General features: G+C 36.5%; 1 protein-coding gene across 2 annotated transcripts in view; it reads right to left on the bottom strand.

Moving 5' to 3' along the window:
* The window catches only part of DMRTA1 (DMRT like family A1), a 69,782-nt gene that overhangs the window by 38,458 nt on the left and 14,851 nt on the right, over positions 1-16,473 (bottom strand). Inside the window, exon 4 of one of the 2 annotated variants that reach the window (XR_009223470.1) lies at positions 6,650-8,419. The exons of the other annotated variant lie outside the window; for it this stretch is intronic. The gene's annotated coding sequence lies outside the window, so the exon portion shown is untranslated. Of the gene's footprint in view, positions 1-6,649; positions 8,420-16,473 lie in introns of those variants that run through there. 2 annotated transcript variants of the gene reach the window in all.

The following is a 16,473-nucleotide window of genomic DNA, read 5'->3' as shown; positions in this document are numbered from 1 at the left end:
TCTCAAAATTTTAAAGTATTTGCATCATACAACATATGATCTCTCTGCCTACAATGGAATTAAATTATAAATCAACAATAGAAAGATACCTGGAAAATCCCTAAATATCTGGAAACAAAATAATCACTTCTAAATAACTCGTTGGTCAAAAAACACCTCAAAAGAGAAATTTTAAGGTATTTTAAATGAAATAAAAATGAGAACATAATATATCAGAATTTGTAGGATGCCACCAAAGCAGTACATAGGGGAAAATTTATAGCACTAAATGCCAATATTAGAAAACAAGAAATACCTCAAATAAAAGACTTCAGATACTAACTTAAGAATCTACAAAAGGAAGATAAGATTAAACTCAAATTAAGCAGGAGAAAGGAAATAATAAAGATCAAAGAGGGAACTATTAAATAGAAAAGAGAAAACAGTAGAGAAAATTATTGAAATCAAAAGCCAATTCTTTGAGAAGACCAATAAGCACATAGTCAAAATGAACAGGAAAATAAAAGAGAAGATTCAAGTTAGCAATATCAAGAATGAGAGAAGTGATATCGCTCTGTACTCTACAGACATTAAAAGGATAATAAGGGAATATTCTGAACAACTTTGTGCTTATACAATTTAGCTGCTTAGATAAGGTAGACAGATTAATGAAAGACACATCCACCAAAACTCACTGAAGAAGAAACAGAGAATCTGAGTAGCCTGTAATAAATTAAAGAAATTGAATTTGGTAGAAATTCTCACAAAATAAAACCCCAGGAACAGATGGCATCACTGGTTAATTCTACCAAATATTTAAGACAAAGCTAATTCTACACAAACACTTCCAGAAAACTGAAGAGGTGAGAATATTTTTCTACTCATCCTATGAGATAAGCATTGTCCTGATATCAAAACCAGACAAACGTATCACAAGAAAATAAAGCTATAGACTAATAGTCCTCATGCATATAGATGTAAAAATTCCAAATAAAAGTTTGGCAAATAAAATCCAAAATATATTAAAAGGATAACATATTAAGTGTGGTTTATTCTAGGAATGCAGTGGTGGTTTAACATTCCAAAATCAATTAAAATAATGTATTATATTAAGAAACTAAAAAAAGAAAAACCAAATGGTTATTTCAACAGAGGCAGAAAACGTATCTGACAAATGTCAACAACCATTCCTAACAAAAACTTTTCAAGAAATTAGGAATAGAAGAAACTTCCTCAAAGTGAGAAAGAGCATCTACAAAAAACCTACAGGCAACCACAAAATGGTGAAACACTGAATGTTTTCTCCCTAAGATCAAGAACAAGACAAGAGTGTCTGCTCTCACCACTTCTATTCAGCATTGTACTGGGAATTTTAGCCAGTGTAGTCAAGCAACAAAAAATAGGAATAAGAAAGAAAAAGGCTCCAGATTTGAAAAGAAGAAGCAAAACTGTCTTTATTCGCAGACAACAAGATCATCTGTGTAGAAAATCTGATGGAATCTACGAAAAGACTACCAGAATTAACAAACAAATTTAACAAGGTTGTAGGATACAGAATTAATACACAAAAATCAATTGTATTTCTATAAACTTGCAACAAATAATCAGAAATTGAAATTCAGTAAAATATTATAATCTTAAAAGCATCAAAAATATGAAATACTTAGGGGGAAACCTGACAAAAATATGAAGGATTTGTACACTTGAAAACTCTGAAATCTTGGCTGACAGAAATTAAAGAGGGTCTGAAAAATGAAGGTTCATAAGCCAGGTTCATGGCTCAGAACACTCAACACTGTTAAAATGTCACTTCTCCCCACAGTGATCTATATACTCAATACAATCCCAGTACGCTTTCTTGTAGAAAGTGCCAAATTGACTCAAAAGTTCATATGAAAATGCAAAAGAACTAGAGAAGCCAAGATAACTTTAAATAAAAAGAACAAAATTGTGGTACTAGATTTCAAGATAAATTATACTTCATCAAAATTAAAAAGGCCTATCTTTCAGAAGACTGTATTAAAAGAATGAAAAGACCCAACCACCGACTTGGAAAAACTAGCTGCAAAGCATACATCTGATAAAGGACTTGTATCCCGAATAGATAAATAAGCATCAAAAATCAATAAGAAGTCAAACAACCAAATAAAAAATGGGCAAAAGATTTAACAGATGGTTCATCAAAGAAGATGTGTGGACGGTAATAAACACATGAAAAGATGCTCAACGTTATTTGCCATGAGGGGATTGCCAATTAAAACCACAATTAGATACCACTACTTACCTAATAAAACTGGTAAAATGAAAAAGACTCATCATACCAAGCTTGGTGAGGATGTGAAAAAACTAGAACTTTCATACACTTGTGGTGAGAATGTAAAATGGTACAACTACTTTGGAAACCAGTGTGATAGTTTCTTAATAAGTTAGATATACACATACCATACAATGCAGCCATTCCACTCCTAGGTATTTGATCAAGAGAAAAGAAAGCATATGTCCACACAAAGTCTTGTACATGAACAGCTATAGAAATTTCACTGATAATAGCCCCAAACTAGAAACAAACCAAATGCCAATTAACAACAGGTAAGTTGTCAAACAAACTGTGGTATATTTATATAATGGAATACTACTCAGCAGTAAAAAGGAATACACTATTGATACACACTGCAACATGAATGAATCTCAAAATAATTATTGTGTGAAAGAATCTAGAACCCATCCACCCCCTCACCAAAAAAGTACATGCTGTATGTTTCCATTTATATAAAACTCTAGAAAATGCAAACTAATCCATGATGACAAAAAGCAGATCAGTGATTTCCTGGAGAGGAGAGAACAGAAGGGGTTAAAGGAAGAGATTACAAAGGTGCAGGAGAAAATTGGCGGGGGGGTGGGGCAGGGCATGTATATATTCTCCATCTTAATTGTGGCTATGATTTCATGGGTGTATTTATATGTCAGAACTTATCAAATTGTACACTTTAAATTTGTCCAGTCTTGTGTATGACAATTTTACCTGAATTATATATATACATATATACACACACATATACATGTACTCACAACAACTGGAATCTACATTTACTTTCTTTAAAATAATACATTGTAGTAACTATTTAAAATACTATTTAAGGGGCCGGCCCCATGACGTAGTGGTTAAGTGTGCGCGCTCAGCTGCTGGCAGCCCGGGTTTGGATTCTGGGCGCGCACTGATGCACTGCTTGTCAGACCATGCTGTGGCAGCGTCCCATATAAAGAAAGATGGGCACAGATGTTATCCCAGGGCCAGTCTTCCTCAGCAATAACAGGATCGGCACAAATGTTAGCTCAGGGCTGATCTTCCTCACAAAAAAATAAATTAAATAAATAAATAAATAAATAAATAAAATACTATTTAAAATGACTACATCTAAGATCTCACAATAAGACATCACAGGACAAACTATCTCAAAATAGAAAATGTCATTTATAAAACTAAACATTCATAGAAAGTAGAAATAGCATATAGAAATAAGACATAAGAAAAAATTGTAAACTACCAATGCCTTATAAAAGTAAACTCTTTGCCTGTAAAGTCAAGCACCTGTAAAGACACTTATGGCAATAAAAGAAAAAAGCAATTTCATTCAAAATATCCCATAAATGAAATCAACCTCATATCTTTTAGACTAGGATGCGAAAGACAAAAATATAGTGACTTCAACAAATACTCATTTTCCTCCTACGGGATATGGGGAAAATTAAAAGTAACTCATGAAGTGAAAAGTATTACATTAAATTGTTGATAGAATGTGCCTGCTGCAATCTGGTAAAATAGCCAATGTTCAGTAAACACTAGCTCCTTCCTCCATCTCATTAAGAAAACATAAAGTCATATTTGCATGACCACAGAGGAAACATTTGTGGTAGCAAAAGAGAAAATTGCTATATATTCTAATATACATTTTGTTAATCTAGCTGCAATCTTTGAATTAAAGGAGCAAATTATGCACAATATTCTAAATAAGACTGCTTCTGGAGGTTAAAATAAACTTCATGCAAATCCCTTTTGAAGTCCATTTAATCTCAGTTCAGAATAAGAGAAAATATTTGTAGTAGAAAGCTGAAAAGGGCTATGGATAAAGCCCTAATTCTCTGGGGCTTTTCAGGGTCTACATCTAAGCATGTCTCATCAGATACTAGAGGGAGAAAGGAAAATTTTTCAAATGAAAAAGAAGAAAATTATATTTGCATAATATTTTAAATAATCTAGCATGATCTGACCTTGGTTTAAGGTTATACTATTTGGGGAAAAAAGTAAGCTTATGACAAATTTTGTTGATAAGAGAACAGATCTCAGATAGATATTCAACGAGTGAAAGAAAATATTTAGTAGGAAAATGAGTCCAAACTGCTTGAAATTTCTTGAATAAAAAAATATGTCAGGGCTGGCCCGGTAGCATAGTGACTGGGTTCATGCACTCCACTTCTGGCAGCCCGGGGTTCGTGGGTTCAGATCCCAGTGCGGACCTACACACCGCTCATCAAAGCCATGCTGTGGCAGCATCCCACATAAAGTAGAGGAAGATAGGCACAGATGTTAGCCCAGTGCCAATCTTTCTCAGCAAAAAGAGGAGCATTGGCAATGAGTGTTAGCTCAGGGCTAATATTCCTCACACACACACACAAAAATCTGAGGGGCTGGCCCAGTGGCGTAGTGGTTATGTGTGTGTGCTGTACTTCGGTGGCCTAGGATTTGCGAGTTCAGATCCTGGGCACGGACCTATACGCTGCTCATTAAAGCCATGCTGTGGTGGCATCCCATATACAAAAAATGAGGAAGAGGGGCACAGATGTTAGCTCGGGGACAATCTTCCTCAAGCAAAAAGAGGAAGATGGGCAACAGATGTTAGCTCAGGGCCAATCTTCCACACCAAAAAAAAAAAAAAATCAGATATTACCAAACCTGTAAAATTCTAAATTCAGGTTTTACATTCAAGCATCTTAGAAAAGAAAAAATAAACGTGTATGATGGGAACAGAACATGGAAATTCATTCTACTGATTATTCTAAAAAGTTTTTATTAGAGGTAGTTCAGCACACACGCACACGCGCACACACACACACACATACACACACACACTGTGGCCTTAATTCAGCTGCACAATATAACAGGCACTGCTAATCTCATCTGTGTCCCAAAATCTTTACTGTAAATATAGGTTGTGTCTATCTACTTTCAATATCTCTTATTTAGAGAAATCAAGAGATCAATTTCTTGTGACCCTATAAGAAATGATACAAATTTTGGTTTAGAAAACCCAAGCTTGCTAACAGATAGTTTAAAAAGAGCAATTATCAACTTAAATTAGTTACCAATCCCTTTTCACTGGAACTTTTTAAAAGGGGAAACTCCTAGATTGGAGTGACTGGGACAGTGTTTTTCAAATTGAGTAAAGTAAATTCACTCTACAGACATGAGTTTGCCTACATACAAGTAGGACTCTTGATCAATCTCTGCCCTGAGATTTCAGACAGGATTTCTATGTGAAAATGTCTTGTAATGAGTGAGTTTAATCTATTTTCTTTTTATCGTAATACTATTGTTTTGCATCTGTTTGTACTATCACGTTTTGCGTTTTTAATTTATCAACTTTTTTCTTTGTTTGATTTTGTCTTCTTTTCCAGCTTCTGTTGGTGTGCTTACATTTTCTGTAGTCATTTTCTCTACTCTTTACTTATTTAAAAATTCTTTTAGTCTTTTCCTCACAATATTTAGGTTTAAATTTTAATCTGTACACTTGATTTAACAATATCTAACTATAATCATTATTTCTGCCTTCTTCCTGAATAGTGAAAAATCCTTAGAACTCTAACACTAAACACCTTATTACATTGTTTTCTATTATATATATTTGGTTTCAATGTCTTTTTAAATTCCACAGAATTACCTATCACTATAGTTATTTTTATCAATGCATCTTTATATCACCTCACATGCTTCTTATATCTGGCTTCTTTTTCTGGATTCTATTTTTCCTGAATCAGATCTTTCATTGGTTCTTTCAATGAGAAACTGTTAGTGGTCCAATCTCTCAGACTGTATGAAAATGTCTTTATTTCTGAATTATTCTTATATAGAAGTTCAGCTGTACATATAATTTTAAACATTTGAAGACATTATTCCATTTTCTTTTGGCTTCTATTGCTTATGAATGGTCCAAACTAAGTATAATTGTTGTTTTGTAGGTAATCTCTCTCTGCTCAGGTTAAGATTTGCTTATTGTTCTTGGTGATTGATTTTATATATATATAAACATATATATATATATATATATATATATTTTAGTCCTGCTTGGGACTCAGTGTACCTCTTCAATCTCATGATTTTCTTTTTTTTTTTTTTAATTTTTTGTTTATTGCAGTAACATTGGTTTATAACATTGTAAAAATTTCAGGTGTACATCATTGTACTTCTATTTCTGCATAGATTACATCATGTTCACCACCAAAATACTAATTACAACCCATCACCACACACATGTACCGAATTATCCCTTTCACTCTCCTCCCTCCCCCCTTCCCCTCTGGTAACCACCAATCCAATCTCTGTCCCTATGTGTTTGTTTATTGTTGATTCCTTCATTAAGTAGTAGATAATAACAACAATAAACAAACTCATGATTTTCTTTGATTCTGGAAAATTCTCAGCCATTTTTTCAAAAATGTCCTTTATGCCATTAAATCTTCTCAATCTATCCTTTGTATCTCAGTCTAACCTTTTTATCTCTTCCTGTGCATTCTGGTAAGTTTCTCAAACAGCTTTCAGTTCTCTTCATTCTTGTCCTAGTTTGTGTGATCTGCTATGTAATTATTTTTTGAGGGTATTTTTTAACCAAAATTTCAAAAACTATTTCTAGAAGTTCTAGATGGTTTGTTTTCAAATTTGCCAGCTCTTTTTAATATATACTCTATTACCTCATTGTAATTTCCATCCTTTTATTCTTGAATTTTTTTTCCAAACTTTTTCAAATTATTTCATTTCCTTAAGTTCTTTGAGGTGCCAATTTTCTTGTTTGTGTTTCTGCTAAATCTCCTTTCCAGTAAATTGTTTTTTTATGTGGCTTGTATTTTTGGTTGTTATGAATTCATCTTTGGTCCAGATTACCTTTTCTATAAGTCTTGTGACTATGGGTTGTGGAAACATCCCCATTTTGTATTTAATTCTACTATTAATCTCTGGAGTTTCACTGGTCCAGGAAAGTATGCTAATTTCTCATCTTGAAACTGCCATGGAATGCAAGTGGTGTGAATCTAGGTCCCATCTGTGGATAACACTTGGGGTTTTAATTACTTATAGAAGAATTATTTTCTCCTTATCCTCAACTCCAAACCCTTACTTCTCTGTTCCAGGTGTTTTCTAGAAATCTTTTTTAAGAGTGTGAAACCCTTTATGGTTTCAGCTTTACGCTAGGGTTTTAGTTTTAACTCCCCAACTCTTGTTGGCCACAGCCACATTCCTTAGTATTAAATCCCTAGCACCGGTCTTTATCGTTTATATAGACCACAGGCGCCATCTTGGTCTGCCACAGTAGCAACTTGCACACTGGGACTTCTGGCTTTGAGTTGGTATTTTGTTTCTGGATCCTGTAAATTGCCAAGTTTTTTCTTTTGCACTTGACTATGTGTAGTGTAATGCAGAGGGAGAGCTAAGTCTATGTTAGCTTAGTTTGTCATGTGACTGAGAAGTATTCTGGAACATCTATAATCTTAGTTTTTAATATCTTTGGTTTTCTTGTTTCCATCCTATAATTGTATATTTACAATTCCTGGTCTTATCTAATTTTGTAGGATCATTCTTTTTTCTCCTACAACTTTTATTACTAGTAATTAAGTATGTGACAAAGATATATAGTGTAGCCACATAGCACAGCCTGCAGGCTCCAACTGCCCTGTTCGCCGTCCTGGGAAAGCCCACACTCCACCCACCGGGCCCAGGCCCCAGTCTCTGCCTCGACCCTCGGGCGTCCCCCATGGGGTGCAAAAGAGGAGAACATTTCCTGATGGAGGGACTTGGGTAAAGGGGTCAGCTCCCCCATGGCAGTTGGCCCCGTCAAAAGGAGACAGCAAGGCCCTGAGGCTGTCCTTCAGGGGAAAAGCTCCAAGGACAGGTAGCGATGGTCTCTTGGGAGGAATTCTAGACACCTCACAGCTGCCAGGAGAAACGACTGGCCCCAAGGATAATGGTCCAGGTTGCTGCAACCTTGGATCTTGGCAGACATCGCATTGCGGCCCCGGGGTTCCTCACCAAAAGTCCGTGTCGCTGACCCGTCGGCCTCCTGTAAGGCTAGAGCTGTGTGGCCCGCGCATGCGCGGTTCACTCTCCCAGTCTGGCCTAGGGTGGTCAGCACAGCCTTTGGGCCAGAGGCGGTTCCGTGGGCGAGGCCCCTCTGCACTGTGATGGGCTCGAGTGGGGAAAAAGAGGGATTAGGGACTGGGGTTTGCTGGATAGGTGGCAGGCATAAACTGGATTCTTTATGGACGAGACTGCGACGAGGGGCCCCTGACACCCAGGCACCCAGGTGTTCTGCATCCTAGGACCACCCAGCCAGCCCCCATAGAACTACCGAGATCCCGTGAAATCGGCCTTCCTCTGGGAAGAATGACCCCTTCCTCTTTTTGAGAGGTGATATGTGTGTATATATGTATATATATTAAGAAAGTTCAGAATAAATATGTATGTACACATGTATATTCAGAAGTAATCGATACACTTTCCAGACACCATCCTATTTGTCTTCTAAAAATATTTACAAATGTTTGTGGGTGAAGGAAAACTGCACAGAGAAATGAAATACCTGACAAAGACCACCTTAAACTCTTTGGAAGAAGAGACTTTTTCAGTACATATTGAAGTATTCCCAGTTGGCCTTAAAACTACTCTCCCAAGAGACATCTAAAGGTTCTTTCTCAGTAAAGTGTTCCAAATACAATGACAAAATTAGAATATCCTAGCTTTGAGTCCAAATATAAGGAAGTCCCAAAGGGTCCACTAAACTTGTCCCCAAAATGACCCAGGCAAGCCTTCACCAGAATTATATTCAGGAATAATTTCCTATCACCTGAAAAAGGATATAACAGATTGTAAAAATATGTTCTTTGCTTTTGGCTGCCCCCAACCAGATCTGAATTCTGTGCTTTCATATATAAGGAAAACAAAATCTTCAAAAGAGACTTTTATAGAAGTGTAACTGTGACCTTTTTCTAGTGTTTTATTTTTGTTTACATTTATAGTAAAACATATCTCCAAGCTTGGGTCTTCCTGGAAATCTTAATTCTATTAGCCCATTTTGGTTTATGAGAAAAATAAACACAAGGAACCTAACTCTCATATTTGCAGAGCAGAGCCACAGTAGCCAGCCTAAGATTTGGTGGATACTTACACTGTACTTCTTTGTTTCCATAGAGCTGAGAGATCGGAAAAGTCATCCAGTGTTCTTAACAGCTGGGAGGAATTGGAAATGAGAAAAGTCTATCTAGTCATAATTTTGGAGCCCACTTCATGACTAGGAAGGTCCCATATCTATATCCCTAGGAGCTATGAATGCAAGCCCTGTTAAGATTGTTTGCAGATAACAGGTAAAAACCCAGATAAGACTTCAGGTGCAGAGGTAACAGAGCTGCCCTTTTGGGCATAATGAACTGCATGGGACTCTTTCCCACTGGTAGCAGCAGAATCTTAAGAATCACATTTTGTCTTTTCAAATAAATATAGATTTCCTTATGTAATCTGCTCCTTTTCTTTTTTGTTTTTTGATTTGTTTGTTACATAATAGTGAAATCATTGAAGGTTAAAAACTGATACAGCACTTATCATGACATCTTAATTTCAGTATAAGAAAATGAGGAGAAGGAGGTCTTTATGTAAAACACACGTATTTATTTACCTTTAATGCCAATAGGATGTTGAAAAAAAGATCTTATTGAAAGAATTATTTGTTTCTCAATCGAAGTTTGTTCTAATGCTAGTATATCTCAACTATACAACGTAATAGTATATGTGTATTAAATAATCAAATTAAAGAAATATTAATTCAGCACATTGCTTGGATTATGTGGACTCAGTAGATTTGATGTTTGTATTCATTATTTCCTTAATCCAGTCATGCATGTTTTCAACAAATATATACTAAGTGTGGAACATGTGCCTGAACTTGCTGGGTGTTGGAGATAAAAATATGTCCAACATCAAGGACCTTATAATTTCAGGAGAGACATAGACAAGTATACTAACAATTACCAAAAATAAAAAATAAGAAGGTAATTTCTAAGATAGAAATATCCTTGGGATTCTAAGAGGACAGAAGAAAGACATGCTGATGAACCTGAAAAAAGTTAAAGAAAGCTTATCAGAAGAGGTAGTACTTGAGAAGGATCTTAAAATTTCCACTATTGTCTGGAGCAGAGCTCTCAACTAGCCAGTGTCACTCCTCTTGAGGAGAGTTAGATAATGTGTGGGGTTTCGAGTTGTCACAGTGTTTGGGCACAGCCTTACATACGTTTGGTGTACAAGGGCTGGGGATGTAAAACGTCCTGACGGGAGAAGATTCCTGCACAGTGAAGAAGTGTCCTATAATTCACACAGTTTTTTAATGTTTGGACATCATTATAGATAAAAACCCAATGTATAATCATCTGAACTTTAAACTCAACTCTGTTCTATATATAAACACAAAAAGAATTTTTGCATAGTTTATTCACTGATTTTCCAGAATTCACACCACTGTGTAAATCGAGGAAAGAGTAGAGAAATTATTTTTTGGAACTCTTCCAAGAGTAGTTCATCATTCCAACAAAAACAGCATGATATTGGTGAACCCAGTATAACACATTGTATTGGGCTGCATTTGTAGCTGCCCCACTATAATTCAATCTCCATGGATATATGTATGTATAATATCTTCAAAATGTGATGTAAAAAAAAACGTTTTGACACTCTTCAATTCAAAACTGAAAATCCAAATTTATTTATTAATATTATTTATTAATATTAGATGCAAGCATCTGACTACTTTATTATGTCTTCAAATATAGATGATCTCAATCATCTACATATTGAAATATATGTTGTTTAAAAATCTTTTTATTTCTCCCAGATATTACTGTTAGAATTTTATATTGACTTTAATTTTTATTGAGTTATAATTACAAAAAGTAAAATGCATGGATCTTAAGTGTATACTTTGATGAGTTTGACAAATATATAGTCTGTATATTCAATACCCCCATCAAGATATAGAACATATTCATCATTCTGCTCACCTCATGCCTCTTTATTGTCAACCCCCTCCCTTCTCCATCCCCAAAGGAAATCAGTGTTCTGATACCTAATCCTGTTGATTAGTTTTGCCTGCTCTTGAGTATTATACAAGTGGAATAACAAAGAATGTACACTTTTGTAGTAGTTTGCTCCTTTTTATTGCTGTGCAGTATTCCATTTTATGAATTTTCAAGTTTTGTATGTAGGTTGGTTACATTATCTCTATAATTTATTTCATGGTAATAAAGGGGGCCTTTCAAATATTTTTTATAAAGAGGGATGGGGGGATTGAGTCTGAAAGATTAAGAACAGATGATCTAGTGGCTAATAGCACTGAATTTATTAAAAAATGGTCCAAGGTCGGAATGCAGTTCCCAATTCACTTGCTCTTTGACAATGATTCACTTAACCTTCAAGACTTGGTTTACTCATCTGGCAAACTAGGGATCATAATAATCCCTATCTCACTGGGTTGATGCAAGAATTAAATTAAATACCTTAAGTAATATATATATATATATATATATACATATACACGCCTGACACACAATTGAGCATTCAGTTCCTTCAAGCATATGTTATGGTAGAAAATGACCCATTAAGTATTTGGATGAGTTTAAGACCATCCTCTCTCTCTGAGTGTACTGAATGTATTCATCTCCAACCAAATATGTCCACTGACTAGATTCCTAAGCTGGCCAGGCGTAGCATCTGGCTCCTTTCCCAGCAGGAAGTGTACAAAAGGCTGCCTACCTCTATCCCGTGGGTACCTCATGCCAGTATCACTTGGTGCCTGCTGCTCAGATTACATTTTTGAAAGGAGATGCCTCTCCTATTATGAGTCGAACTAGAAGCCAAGGTGGGGCTCAGAGAATAGGAGATAAGCTTAGGCTAGAAGTGACAAAGGGATCCCGGGAGTCATAGATGGCATGGCCTCAGCTCCCCAGGTACGTGACCATATAAGGATCTGGAAATAAGGTCAAACTAGTCATAATTAATTCCTTTGCCCAAAGAAACCTCTGAAAAATATGTATCCATCAGGAGTCAAAGTCAGGGCTGACTTTCTGGTGCCAGAGTAGGAGCAAGGATAGTTTTGTTCTCTTCAGATGAGTGGCTTTTGCATAAACATACAGATTCACAGAACATGTACAAAACAGAAGGTTTAAAGCACTTGCCATTACCTCAGTTTGATATGAAACAAGGGAGAACACCCTTCACTGAAAGGGAAGTTGAAGGTGATAGCTTTTCCAATCATTCCAGGCAGTGTACTTACTGCACAACCTGGTGGTGGAGAAGGGGTTGAGTTCTGTTCCAAGTGTTTGGGGCTTTCAGAAATCTAGGTTCTTTATTATCTGGCCCACGGAGAGTCAGAACTTCCATCAGGAGTCCAAGAAGGTACAGCAAGAGAAGTAGCACAAGCATGTGACCTATTGCTTCAGAACATCCTAGAAAGAAACCATTAGGCTTCCTTTCCGTACTGAGCCATTTGAATCTAGCTTGATTCTTTTAGTGAGTGGTAGGGTAGGCAGGGTTCAAGCTGCCTCAACACACGTAGATAGCAACCACTGTTTAGAGGCTGAACTGATCATGCTGACCAGGGAGTCAGAGGTTGAGGCTCCCAGGGAAAAATAATCCATACATTCATTTAAAACATGTGGCTAATAGCTAACTGCCCACGTAGAGTTGGTGCTTAAATTCATAAAATTGTGCATAAATTCAAACTGCTATGGTTGCTTACACCAAAGGCCTAAAGGCATTATCTACTTGAGAGCAGTGATTGTCAGACTTCAGCAAGCATCAGAATCACCCGGATGGCTTGTTAAAACATGGATTATTGAGCCCCAATCTCAGAGTTTATGACTAATTCTTGGGGAAGGCCTGAGAATTTGCATTTCTAACAACTTTTCAGGTTATGCTGATGCTGCTGGTCCGGGGAACCACACTTTGAGAAACACTGCTTAGAGGAACGTCTGTGGCCGAAAAAAGTCTTGTTACAATGTGACTTTTGCTTGGAGGAGGTAATAATCCTAGGGACTCCTTACCAAATCAGGACCTCATGGGGAAAGTGGACTTTCAGATCCTGGCTACGTTCCAAGCAAAAATAAAATTTATATTATGCTCGAGTTCTCGTGATACTAAGCACCTTACCTTCTGACTTCATTTTGTCCAGGACTCCTGCGTCAATTAAGTGCCACAAGTCACCTCCTGAGAGTCACCAAATTTTGTGCCTGTCTCTCTGCATTAGGTTATCAGTCTGGCCCTGTGTCTGTAGAACTTGCTTTCCAATATTCCCCACCACCCCTGGGAACTCTTAATCAGGCCAAGGACAGTCAGTCTAAAGAAAGCTCTTTTCCATGAATAAATCTTAGGCTGAATTAGCTAAACACAGAAAATCAGAACAGCTCACAGTGTCAAATCTTTACAGCAGATGAGAAAAAGTAGTGAATATGCTCTGTGAAACTATTTTTTTCTTGAATTAATTAACTTAGAAGATAGTATAAGGTCGTAAAGACAGACTTTTTCTTCAGGATATGTAAAAGTATCTCCTGTTCCAAAAAACTTCTTTATTTTATATAAAAAATAGAGATCAAAATAGTGAGTCTCCTTGGTATAAACAGCATACATTCATAATTTTTTTGAAGGGCACAAATAATCAGTAAAAGATGTTATTACAGTAATTTTTTTTCTTTTTATGCTAAGTCTTTAGCGTCTACAGCTGAAATTGTTTGAACGAAGTGTAGCATCACCTATGCATGTGAGAATCTGCGTTCAAGAACAAATTATATTGGCTTTGGGACAAAATGAAACAATCAGCAATCCTTAGAACTTGCTCTGTCTTCTCCGCCCTTCTTATCTTGGAAGACACTTAAGGATAATGTTTGTCTTTCTTTTGTTATTACCTGGAACCTATCTTCTACCTTTCAGGGTCGAAGCTACATTTGCCAAGAATAAAATTCACTTGATCTTTAGGCCTTTTGTAATGTTGGCAAAAAAGGAACTTCCTGTTTCCTATCAATAAAAGCCAACAAGGCTACTCAGGCAGATACATATGGGTTGAATTTCCTTTCTAAAATAAATATTGGTTTAAATCTTAAATGAGAAAGGCTTGGGCCAAATGCATTACATTGGACTTCTGGACATATGATGAAACCACTCAACATTTCCCTGTTCCCTTTTCACTCCCCCAACTAACAAATCTCTTGAACAAAGAGAGATATGTTTGATTCTTTCACAAAGAATCTGGAATATGTCACTGGCCTTTTAATGGAGAATGAACTCTTTTATGGCTAAAAGAGGCCACTGAGTACACAATAGACAGATTTAAATTTGATCCATCTTTCACAAAGGCAAGACAAGGTCAACCTGAGAAGGGGATGTTGATCTTGACATAAAAAAAAGTTACAAGTCCCTAGCCTTGAAACTCAAGGGACTGTATAAGCTAATCTTTGAGCTAACCATAGAATGGATTTTAAAATAAGGAATACTTTTCATTTTGGAGAAAATATCATCCAGAAAACATAGAAAATCCTCTGAGTCACTGTAGTAACTTGCACTGCATTCTTTAGTATTGGATTTAGGATTTTGAAATTGAAGTTATATTTTCTGTTTCACTCCCAGCATACTCCCTCACTCAGATGTTATCCTGTAGATGTTTAGGAAAAACCACAAGGACTAAAACAATAATTAATCAGGAAGATTTCTTTGCTTTTTGAAAAATCCATACCACCCTTTCTACTCTTTTGTTTTCTATTCTCAGTCTACACTATCCATTCACTGCCCCAGCACAGTCCACTTAGAGACACATACAAAAAACCTTTTGATCTTCCTCTCCTCATGCCCCAGCCAGTTTACCTCACCCTGCTGAGATGCAGAGCACAGAATGCAAGATTCAGAAATGAGTGGACCATATTCAGGCCCTGGCTCTGCTACTGACTAGTTAGGTGATCTGGCCCAAGTCAGTGTTAGAAGGAACATAAAATGATGTCTGCATACTGTTCTCATGAATACAAAGTGCTGTATATACGTATTATTATTATTGCTACCAACTCTGTCCTTGAGTAAAAACTGTACCTCCAATGGAGGCGACGGTATAAAAACTGCCCCTGTAGCCCCTAGAGCTATCGTTAAGAAAGAATCATACACAGTGACAACGGGAACATTTGTTTTTACTGTGAGGAAAGTGAGGCATAGAGATGTTAAATCACTTACCAAGGTCACCCAATTAGAACTAGAACCTGGATGTCTCCCCCATGCCATTTTACTGAACTCTCGCCCGGCTAACTCTAGCTTCATGGAAGAAGGATAAAAAGTAGAGAAGAAAGAAATGACTTTGCAGGTTAAGAAAGAGGATACATGGAGAAGGAGTAATAGAACATAACCAACAACACAGAGTTGTCAGTGCTATAGAGGCTGAAGAACACATGGAAATCCATGGGCTAGTGAAGAAAAAGGAGATTCAGCTGGAATATGGTTGGGTAAGGAGGGATGGTTACCTTTGGAATTACCTTACCTTGGGTAAGGATAAGGAAGAGGAGATGGAAAACCTGTAATCTATGAGATGTCTGTCTGAAGGAAATCACGTTGGTAAAGAGGCAGAAATAATTGAATCTATTCAATAATATCAAGAGCAAAGTTGATATATTGAATACACATATCATGTATTTACCCTAGGAATCAAGCAGTTAGGCAAAGTTGCTGATATTACCTCCTCTGTACAGACTTAGAGAGTCCAATAGCCCTATGAATCAGAAGATTTTGTTATATATCTGAGGGAATAACTATCTTAAAGCAAATTTAGGTGAATGAAATAGACCCTAATTCTCAATTGTATTTAGCCCCTTTGAGACCTGACAGACTCTTGTTTGCATACTTGCTCCACCACTTAGTTTAGAACCTGGGGCAAGTCACTTAACCTCTCTGAGCCTCCATTTTCTCATCTGCAAGATGGGAATAATAAGAAGCCTTTGCAGAGTTTGTACAAGGGTTTAGTACCATCACACTGCCAAGCAGAGTGTCTGGTATATAACAGAAATGCCTGGTGTGCTTCAGAAACCCTAGGTCCCTTTTCAAGTGGAAGAAAAAAAATGATGCTAGAGAGGGAAGAAAATCTAAGCTCAGATTTTTAGGCTATTCAGCCAAAACTTTTCCAAGCTGCGTTTCAGTTTATTATAAGGGAATCAAGAAGGATG

This window comes from Diceros bicornis, chromosome 22 (genome assembly GCF_020826845.1).
Source record: "Diceros bicornis minor isolate mBicDic1 chromosome 22, mDicBic1.mat.cur, whole genome shotgun sequence".
NCBI classification, from domain to species: domain Eukaryota; kingdom Metazoa; phylum Chordata; class Mammalia; order Perissodactyla; family Rhinocerotidae; genus Diceros; species Diceros bicornis.
This window is presented reverse-complemented; position numbering and strand designations above follow the sequence as displayed.